Here is a 12,013-nt window from a genome sequence, read left to right on the forward strand (position 1 = left end):
CATGAGAATTTGGGAAAAGTTTTAAACTATATACTTGATGTAAGAGTGTCCAGTAGTAAGTAAGCCTGACAGAGCTTAGAATGAAAAAAAAGTTGATAAAAGTGTGACTGAACAACTGGACGAGCCACCAATACAACGATATTTAAATGGATTTTGTGAAGTTTAGGAATCCTAGATAAACGAGGGGGTCCACATCCTTATCCATAATAAGCAATCTGACTGATTGTAACACTAAGGCTTCGTTAGGCAGGATACATTTCTTCTCGGGAAAATAATGGATGATGTATAGGTGATGTTGCCTTCGTTATCACAAAAGGTTCTTTTTGTATGTAGAACATCTCAGCAGACAACGCCTTATCTGTACGAAAAAGGGCATAGAAATCATGTACATTTTGATATGTGGATTTAACATCAGGATCAAGCAAAAAAGACTTTTATTTTGTATTCAATTTAGAGTTCTGGTTTCTGTATCTATTTAATAATGACAGACCGAATGAATGTTCACACTGCATGTGAAATTAATGTGATATGCGCTTGTTATCTTAAAATTTACATACCAATTCATGAAAGTGTGTTACGGTATAACATTTAAGGTTAATACTTTGAATTATGTTTAAATCGCCAATCACTATTTACACAACTTGACCAAAGTAAGACACAGTGGGAAAACAAGAAAGAACACGACGGAGGAGAAGTTCATAGGTCATCTACACTCAGTGATTGTAATCATAAAGGTTGGACATAATGGGCTTGGAGATACTGTGGGAAATGGGAAGGGTTTCTGTATTGAAAAAAAAATGGTAGCAGATTTCTGGTAATATCACTGATGTTACTAACATTAAATTCCATAATTGCAACATTAGGCCTAAATTATCTTAAGTAGATTTATTTAATCTCAGTGTAATCGTAAGTTCACATAGCTGTAATGTCATACTCACTATGCTTGGTTCATCAAAATGGCAGGAGACATCATTTCAGAAGTGTTTATTTAGCGTTGTCATGGACACATAGATCTAATAATCTTTGGATATATTACTACATATATAAATTAGCTTATTATGGTTTCAATATGTCTGTTTTATACATCAATGATTTGTAATTTTTATAACGAACATCATAAAATTTACATTCGTTTTTTTATAGCATAACAATAACTGTTAATACATAGTTAATGTTTAACAATACCACAGCGAGTAGAAACATGTTTTTACACTCCGAGTAATATCGCGCCTAACTCTTTATATGTAAATGATTTACGTGTAGATGAGCAATGTTAATGTAGGTGGGAGATTGAGAAGTTAAAGATGTAAAGTAAACAGACTTTGTATCTGCTAAATCCACATGGTAAACCAGCTGTAAACAGCCTCAAATCAGACGAAATATCGTGTTCCTGATTAATGTAAAGGAGATAACATGTTGCAAGTATTGTTTCAAAGTAGAAAATCATTTCTTAGTGTTCGTCTGTCTAAAATACCGCAATACAACCTCTGTTAAAGAGCATGTCTGTGTGATTGGGTCTGTAAATCACCAACTCGATATTAGAAAGAACCAAGATCAAGTATATAGCGAATTCCTTTAACCTGCTTCGTTCTAGCTGTGCCAATTTGCTAATCGTTTTTACCTAGCCGTCCGAGGTTCGATTCCCGGAACGTGAAAAAGTTAGAGTCACTTACTCGACCACTTATTTCGCAATTGTTGTAAAATAAATAAAGTTTATAATATCATATTGATCTTTTGTGTGTAAATCTATTTTTAGAATGGACATAAAGTATATCTGGTACGTTGAAGTGTTATTTATGTACTTTGAAGTACAGATCTAAACTCTGTATGATGTACTGTAACTTTAAAAGTAAGATCTCCTCTAATCAGGAAATGTAATGTAAACGTATGTTATACAGGGGGTATCATATAGTGACATTCTTTTAGGTACAACTCCTTATAGGAACAATCATAGTCAAGCCCCTCTTACTCATCATTATATGTAAATATTTATTGTTTTGGTTTTTACAACTTGTTAGACTGTCCATTGTTTAACCCCTCTTACTCATCATTATATGTAAATATTTATTGTTTTGGTTTTTACAACTTGTTAGACTGTCCATTGTTTAACCCCTCTTACTTATCATTTCATCTAAATAACCCTAGTTTAACTCTTGTAACGTGTTAAATCCCTTTAACTTATCACCATATTTCAACATTCACTGTTAAACCCACATTTTTTCCTTAAAAATGACATATTGAAATGAAACTGCGTAAGAGGAGACAAGGCGGTTTTCTGTCTATTTTCAGGAATTTAACCGAAATTCAGCCCTCACTTCAGTGATGTTTTTAATTTTTATGTTTGTACAAAATTCACAAATTAAGCATTGAATAAAATATGGCGTCTTAGTGCTAAAGCTCTCAATATTAAGACTGACGTCAGTATCTTGTCTTTTTCAGCCTTTGTTTTGATATTACAGGACAATATCTAATACATTGGATACTTCCGCTTTGTTATTTGGTGTTAGACAATAGTTGTTTGAGCATTTCTAAACTTCCCTTGAATTTTGAGAGCTTAGTAAGAGAGCTTCGTCTAAGTCATCTCTTTTGGACTTCTTGTGTTCCTGCTCTGAGGAGCATCCAATCAGCGTCAAACGTGAACTTCCTGGCTTGGTCAAGTCCTCGTGGGTATCGTAAGTAATCCATTGAACGAACACTGACTTGTTAAACTAGTTTGTAGTGACAGATTAAACCTTCTATCCCTCATTTATTAAAAGGAGATAGGGACTTTGTACTGACTTAGAGTGTGGGAAACTTTTACACTCGATAACCTCCATGTTAGTACTGTTTGTTGTCTTGTACATGTACTACTTCTCTATATGAAACAATTGTATTTTGTTTGTGGGAGGGTTCGTGCATTCTGTATAACGCTCATCTTTGTGCTTTGACCAACTAAGCCCGAGCTCATCGACCACAGGCTGATCAAAATGTCCATGTATCGTCAGAATAATTCTGACTATGATCATCTCTGATGTCTGGTATGACTATAACACTGAAGCAATTAAATTGAAATGTTTTTGTCAAGTCAGGGAACACTTTCCTCCAGATAATCAATTATCAACATGCACAGTATGTACATGAAGAAAACAACTTTCTGTGGACATTCATGACAAAGTCCATTTTTTTGTTCTTTTTAGGGTTGATGTCTTCGTACAAATCTGTATACCCATTGGTTCGCACATTTCCACCCGTTTGACCATAGTTGTTGTATAAGAAGCAAACCATTCGACAATTTAACAAGCAGGTGTGGCAGTAGCAAGTATTTTGATATCAAACACGGATACTACAAAATTGGTATGTAGTCTACAGGTTCACTATCACTTAGATACACATAACACAACTTGGATTTACGATGTGTCTGACGTCATGCGGGACGGGTTTGTTGTGAGACAAGCCGATATCTAAAATTTATCTCATTTGTTTGATATACTTGTTAAAACCACAAAGCACAGTTATTAAGATTATCGCGAGTTTACAGTCAGTCATTGTCTCGTTATCTTTGAAAACATTGTTGAAAAATGAGTCAGTTTACGAACGTTACTGCACCCAAAATAAGTTGTTTTGGAAAAGTATACACAAAGGTCATCAAGTTCAAATCGATATCATGATATCTGTAAGCCCAAGGGTTGACTTTGTTAATTGATTCCAACATAGAAATATTGTGTTAATTTTATTGTTTAGCGTTCCGTACCTATACACCACTGGGGTACAGATATACCATTGGGGTACAGATATATAACTGGTACAGATATACAACTGGGGTACAGATATACAACTGGGTTTCAGAGATACAACTGGGGTACAGATACACAACTGGTACAGATATACAACTGGGGTACAGATACACAACTGGTACAGATATACAACTGGGGTACAGATATACAACTGGGGTACAGATATACGATATACAACTGGGGTACAGATATACAACTTGGGTACAAATATACAACTGGGGTACATATATACAACTGATACAGATATACAACTGATACAGATATACCACTAGTACAGATATACAACTGGGGTACAGATATACCACTGGGGTACAGATATACAACTGGTGTATTTGGATATATTAGGCATTAAGACATGGTTACCAAGTCTTTAACTAAATATGATATGACGATTGATTCAGTCACGTCTGAGAGAAATTTTGACAATAGTCGACATCTACTGCACCGAGCCTGTCTATATCCGGGTATGTACTCTGTTATCAGTATTTATTTCTATGTATGCAGCGCTTAAAAACTTATTAGTCATTTTGAAAAATTTCAGATTTTTATTTTTTTTTGTTGTATATTTGAGTCGTGATTCGAATGACGATTGCAAAGCAACTTATCATTGATCTAAGGAGCAATGTCGGTCCATATTGTATTTCAATCAAATAAGATATCTTAACCAATACATCTCTTTGTTATATAATATATTCTCTATGCTGTAAAATATATTACTTATGCTATTTAAGATATTCTCTATGCTATATAAGATATTATCCATGCTATCTAAGATATTATCTATGCTATATAAGATATTCTATATAATATATAAACTGTCAGCACTGGTAGTCGATTGTGCATTTACCCAAATTATGGTATCGTTTGAGAGCGGACTTACTTCCTTTCATAGGTCAAATAACACGTTCTTCAGAACCATTACCGTCGATCGTTTTTTCTCCACCGTGCAAATACTTGAAATATTCTGAGGATCACTGAAGTGTTCCCTTTTTTATCATTTGGTGAAACAGAATTGTAAATGTATTCGAGTTTGGATTATGTTGATATTTTCTATTTTGTGATATAGACCTGATCTACAAACACCTTTCTACCAAGGTTCATGTTGATATTTGTGGAATTTGTAATGGAAAGCCGTTTTTCCTCGATTACCGGCGGAATACGTGTACATCGTCTATCAAATTGAGAATATATATCTAAAAACACTAACTGATGTTAGTAACATCAAAAGATTACATATGTTATATGATTTCAATAACACTTGGTTTTGATGCATGCATGATACGTTCTAAATAGCAATATACAGAAGTTGGACGAGAGAAAAGGACCGGTTCCTGTGGTAACAGGGCATGCTACATGTCCTTACTGAACACACTTCGTACAATCATCTCAAACAAGGTGTTCAGATTTAGGCCAGGCCTCTGGTAGAAGTGAGCAATTCATTTTGTGGGATTAATCATATTTGTTTATAATAAACTAAAAACACGCCCCTATATGTGTCGTAGTTAGCATACAATGATAGTGTGAGAGAATGAACAAAAACGATGTCATTCACAGTACCTGATCTTGTCACTCGCTCCTTACTTTAACTTAATAAGCACGCTATACAGTCTGTTTTAAATGTTTAATGTTGTTCTTGGTCCAATATCCTATGCCAGGACCAGTGGAAATGTTTAATGTTGTTCTTGGTCCAATAGCCTATACCATGACCAGTGGAAATGTTTAATGTTATTCTTGTCCTATATCCTATACCATGACCAGTGGAAATGTTTAATGTTGTTCTTGTCCAATATCCTATACCATGACCAGTGGAAATGTTTAATGTTGTTCTTGTCCTATGTCCTATACCATGACCAGTGGAAATGTTTAATGTTGTTCTTGTCCTATATCCTATACCATGACCAGTGGAAATGTTTAATGTTGTTCTTGTCCTATGTCCTATACCATGACCAGTGGAAATGTTTAATGTTGTTCTTGTCCAATATCCTATACCATGACCAGTGGAAATGTTTAATGTTGTTCTTGTCCAATATCCTATACCATGACCAGTGGAAATGTTTAATGTTGTTCTTGGTCCAATATCCTTTACCATGACCAGTGGAAATGTTTAATGTTGTTCTTGTCCTATGTCCTTTACCATGACCAGTGGAAATGTTTAATGTTGTTCTTGTCCAATATCCTATACCATGACCAGTGGAAATGTTTAATGTTGTTCTTGTCCTATGTCCTTTACCATGACCTGTGCAAATTTCTTGATTAGGAATTTTTCACTGTTTCAGTAAATTGTACATTTTGCACAAATTTCACTGATTTGTTAGAAAATGTATTCCAAACTTCAAGTTTGTTTGTTGAATGTCATTTCCTATAAAACTGTTGTTTTACATGTGGCGGATTATATCTTGCATCTAAAATATCCAATATGTATGGATTATTAACATGTTCAGCCATTCAGTATTGTGTTACCATCCAGATACCATTACGTTACAATGAGTTAATGTACTTAAAAAGATCTCCGGACTAACGTCAAATAATATTTACGGAGAGATGCACAATTATAACTAAAAGATGTCCTTCAACACATATTTTTTCTGTGAGAGAACTTTCTCAGATTTTACTTTCAAAAATCTTGTCACCAGAACAGCTGTTAAATTAAAGAAATTCAGGCTACTTGTCCGCCATTCCTCCTCAAAAGATATACTGTTCTCCACTTGGTAACAACACTAGTGTTGTAGCTGTGATGTGCTTAAAACTTTATCGTTATCTTATCAAGTTCCTTGTCCCTTGTTTGTGAGTTGTTAAACATTTCCATGGTTACTTATGAGGTTGATATATTCGATATTTTTACCGTATCTATTCAGGTAAATGATCTCATTTATATGGGTTTTGTGTGTTAAATGATTAATTTGCTAACTTCTAACAGGAACTGACTAGGCTAAGTAATTAAAGATTGAATCAGATGTAGATTAAACGGCAGAGTCATGTGATGTTCATTATAACTTTTACTATCAAACATCTAATAAATTGTTTTAATATCATGTTTCCTGTGTTTCCTTCCGTAAAAACAACGCACACTGATAGTGTTGGTGTGATACCGTGTTGTACAAAAGCAACAAGGGTGAATAACATATTTCAAATCAAATTTAGAATAATATAAAACAGAGCCAAACAATGGATAAAACACGTCAGTGATGCTCAGGGTCTGAAGTCCGCGTGCAGTATCTTCCGTCTAAATAAACAAGTAAGAAAATTAATATACCCTTGCCCGCATATTTGAAAAAAAGCAATATATTGGACAACACAGTAATAAGCAAAATACCTTCTCAAATCCTCTCCTACAAACATCTGCATCAATTAGACGCCCATGCCTGACTAACTTAATCCAAGTTAGTGAAGTTTCTATAGCCAATTTAAGTAATGTCGTCTCTCATTGGACAAACTGACGATGTAAATAGTACACCAACAAGCCTATTATACAAAGAAACAGGAAAAGTTTGAAATAAGATCGAACGTGATGACGAAAATAACTTTCTCATGTTCTGTAAGTTGTTGTGATCCTCATTTGGTTTCTTACTTTCACGTTGAATCCCTACCGTGACTTTGTTGTGTTCATATTGTTTTTGCAAACATGTCTCTCATAATAGGTTTTAACAGCATTGTAAGTTATTAGCAATTACTTGTATGTAATATATTTGAAGACAACAAACAAAAACCAAAACAAAGAAAAACACAAAAAAAAAATTAAAAAAAAAAAATAAATAAATAAAAATAAGAAATAAAAGCAGAAATAAAACAAAACAAAAGCAAAACAAAAACAAACAAAAATAAGATAAACAAACAAAATAAAAACAATATGTCAGCAATATTACGCTGTATGCTTTTCAATGAAGATGAAAAAAGACAAATTATGATAGTTTTTACATTGAATTATATGCAATGTTTATATTCTAAAATAGCAATGCTGTTACTGCCCAGGTATGCGTTAATTCATTTCAGTGTTTATTTCCCTGTAATGTTTTCAATTTTCTGAGTTTGTTAATTTTGTACCTTTGAAATTCTGTATTTTGTAACAACTTTCATTCCTAATCTAACCTTTCTCTGGAATGTAATTTTGAAATGCACCCTTCTGATATATAAACAAACGCCACTGGTCGTCAGTACGTGACATATGTCACAAAGATTAAACAATTTTGATAAATAGGATACCCGGCTTTTTGATATACAGGTGGTCATCGATATCAAACCTTATAAATCATAACCTTTGTTTACTCGTGCACGTTTTGGCGACATGACCTGTCTAACGTCACACGGTGTAGTAATTGATATGATTTTGACTGATCGTTTTTGCAAGCTTTATAAAGAGTAAAAAACATTGCCAGACTGTCTTTTGGATAAGGACAGCCAGCAAACTAACAAGGAAATTGCTTCCTCTCCAATATCTCAATAAAAATTGTTTAATCAATATTTGACATGAGACACGACAGTGCACATTCCCATGTTACCAAGCATGCGTTCTATTGTAAAGCTTGATATGGATATAGATGTATACTAATAAAATGTAAAAGATGTATAAGAGGGATGTTATGAAAGCTTATTAAATATTTATGAGCTAAAACAACGAAAAAATACCCGTAAGTCAAGATATTCGTAATCCGAACTGATAACAAAACAAAAACAGAAAAAAAACAAAGAATTAGGGCAAAATATGAAAGCTAAAAAAATGTAGAAAGGAGAGTAAGATCTGGTGTTCCGGTTTTGCTTCATCGATGACAAGTTTTGGTAAAACCAAGAGAGTAACGTCGTGTTCACAAACGAGAATGAGGTGAACAAAAACAGACCTAATAAGTATACTAACTAGCACCAAACACGTCCAACTTCACAATATCACAAAAGGACAATAACCTTATGTCGACCGTTAATTTTTAACCATTGTCAACAACTTGATTCTCTCGAAACCCTTTGTTGTGAGTTTATCTGTCGGTGGCCGATATCTTGCACGAACATCGTGATATTGAGAAGTAGCCCTTAGTTATGGAATCAACTGCGACATGTGGGTATTTACACTGTTGATTTTGTCATTTGTATTGATAATATTGTATATCATGTATACATTATAATTGTTGGTTAGCCTGGACTTTTCATTTTCTTGATGTCTATAGGTATGGGATGTCTATGGGATGTCTATGGGATGTCTATAGGTATGGGATGTCTATGGGATGTCTATAGGTATGGGATGTCTATGGGATGTCTATAGGTATGGAATGTCTATGGGATGTCTATAGGTATGGGATGTCTATGGGATGTCTATAGGTATGGGATGTCTATAGGTATGGGATGTCTATGGGATGTCTATAGGTATGGGATGTCTATAGTTATGGGATGTCTATAGGTATGGGATGTCTATGGGATGTCTATAGGTATGTGATGTCTATGGGATGTCTATAGTTATGGGATGTCTATAGGTATGGGATGTCTATAGGTATGGGATGTCTATGGGATGTCTATAGGTATGGGATGTCTATAGGTATGGGATGTCTATAGGTATGTGATGTCTATAGGTATGGGATGTCTATAGGTATGGGATGTCTATAGGATGTCTATAGTTATGGGATGTCTATAGGTATGGGATGTCTATAGGTATGGGATGTCTATGGGATGTCTATAGGTATGTCTATAGGTATGGGATGTCTATGGGATGTCTATAGGTATGGGATGTCTATGGGATGTCTATAGGTATGGGATGTCTATGGGATGTCTATAGGTATATGATGTCTATGGGATGTCTATAGGTATGGAATGTCTATGGGATGTCTATAGGTATGGGATGTCTATTGGGATGTTTATAGTTATGGGATGTCTAAAGGTATGGGATGGGTATGGGATGTCTATAGTTATGGGATGTCTAAAGGTATGGGATGTACATATGTACTGAATGTTTCCAGTAATGTTTTGTTCATGGGTAACTTTAAATTGTTGTTTAGTTTACCTAATTCAGATGTGTATCATCAGGTAAGGCACTTAGCGTTATTGATAAACCTCCTCACGAATGTTGTCGATGTTCTGATTATTTCAAACATTGAAAATAACAATAATAGCAGACCAAAACCCTTAATAGTTTTCAGAATACAGAACTATGTGACATGGTACGTAAGTGTTGGTTTATAAAGTGGCATATCTTCAACATTTTATCATATTCAGATAAAGTTCTTTAATGTTACATAGTTAAGAGTTTAAACTTAAGCGATTAAACATAAAAGGTCCTCATATATAATGTCGGAAACATTCCCCCAATGATGTCACGTATTATGCTGAAGTGATACCATATTTTTCATATTGAATACTTAGGAATATTCGTTCCGCATGTCAAAAGAGACATCCGCATGTCACATATTGTTACTAGTCTACCGTCCATTTATTTTGAATTTACTGACAAGATCTTGTAAAAAGAAAGTGTAACGTTGCTTGTATCCATGATGTCTGAAGGTAAGACTCTCACACTGGCATAACAAAGCAAATGTATTCAGTATATGTTTATCAGTTTACATCAAATAGAAAAAAATGTACAGAAATAATTCAGAGCCTTTGGGTATGGTTTTAATGGTAGTTTAGCACATACAGAATAATATCTTAACACGGATATTTCGTCCTTACAGAACTCTTAAGTAATGACAGGGGTCAACATAGAAGTCTGGAACGAAAATTAGAAACTCGAATGTGACTGAACAAAAGGAAAATACAGAAATTTATATGACCAATGTTTAAACATCTTTTAATTTAACAATTTTTGTATACCAGTAACGCTTGCTAAACGTGTATAGACTGGACTGTCCTATGAAGAAGTAATGTGCCGTGTCATAGTTATAAGCTCTGCTTCCTAAGAGCCTAGATCACCCAGTTTTGTTTTGGAACCCATGTCAGTATCACACAAACATCGACTATCATATAAAGTAATATTTGATGAGATGTCATTTCAGTATCACACACACATCGACTGTCACATAAAGTAATATTTGATGAGATGTCATTTCAGTATCACACACACATCGACTGTCACATAAAGTAGTATTTGATGAGATGTCATTTCAGTATCACACACACATCGACTGTCACATAAAGTAATATTTGATGAGATGTCATTTCAGTATCACACACACATCGACTGTCACATAAAGTAATATTTGATGAGATTTCATTTCAGTATCACACACACATCGACTGTCACATAAAGTAATATTTGATGAGATTTCATTACAGTATCACACAAACATCGACTGTCACATAAAGTAATATTTGATGAGATTTCATTACAGTATCACACAAACATCGACTGTCACATAAAGTAATATTTGATGAGATTTCATTACAGTATCACACAAACATCGACTGTCACATAAAGTAATATTTGACGAGATTTCATTACAGTATCACACAAACATCGACTGTCACATAAAGTAATATTTGATGAGATTTCATTACAGTATCACACAAACATCGACTGCCACATATAGTAATATTTGATGAGATGTCATTTCAGTATCACACAAACATCGACTGCCACATAAAGTAATATTTGATGAGATTTCATTACAGTATCACACAAACATCGACTGCCACATATAGTAATATTTGATGAGATGTCATTTCAGTATCACACAAACATCGACTGCCACATAAAGTAATATTTGATGGCGATGTTTGCTTTGCTTACTTTGGCAATGTTATAGCTAATTTGCAACAAAAATATTTTCTGTGGTCATCGTTTCGTTGATGTAATTTGTGATTTTCGATACTGTTAATTTTTTTTAGAAATGCATATCTGATAATTAAGTACACAAAACATATGTTATTTCTTCTCATCAGATATTACGAATTTGTTACTTTAATAAATGCAATATTCGACAACATAAGATAACATATGCTAATACAAATAGTGTGCATCATACAATATATTCTGGCGCTAATCATTTATCACAGGCTCGAAATAAGGATGACTAGACCTGTGAGCGCAAACCCAACCCTTCCACGAGTATTTGCCATCTTATCTAGACCAATAAACAATTATTTGTTTAACACTGTATTGAGATAAAAAGCCACTCCTCCTAATATTGATAATCCTCACATATCTCAAATTTCATGTTTGTTTTCTATAAACATATCTTATACCTGTCTATGTTACGTGTGGGAATGTGTGACAAGTTCCCTGTGTGTTAATAGATTGGGGTGTTGATATAACAATATGCCCTTAA

This window comes from Ylistrum balloti, unplaced genomic scaffold, assembly GCF_031769215.1.
Source record: "Ylistrum balloti isolate Yb309-2 unplaced genomic scaffold, AGI_CSIRO_Ybal_v1 Utg370728, whole genome shotgun sequence".
Taxonomy (NCBI): Eukaryota; Metazoa; Mollusca; class Bivalvia; order Pectinida; family Pectinidae; genus Ylistrum; species Ylistrum balloti.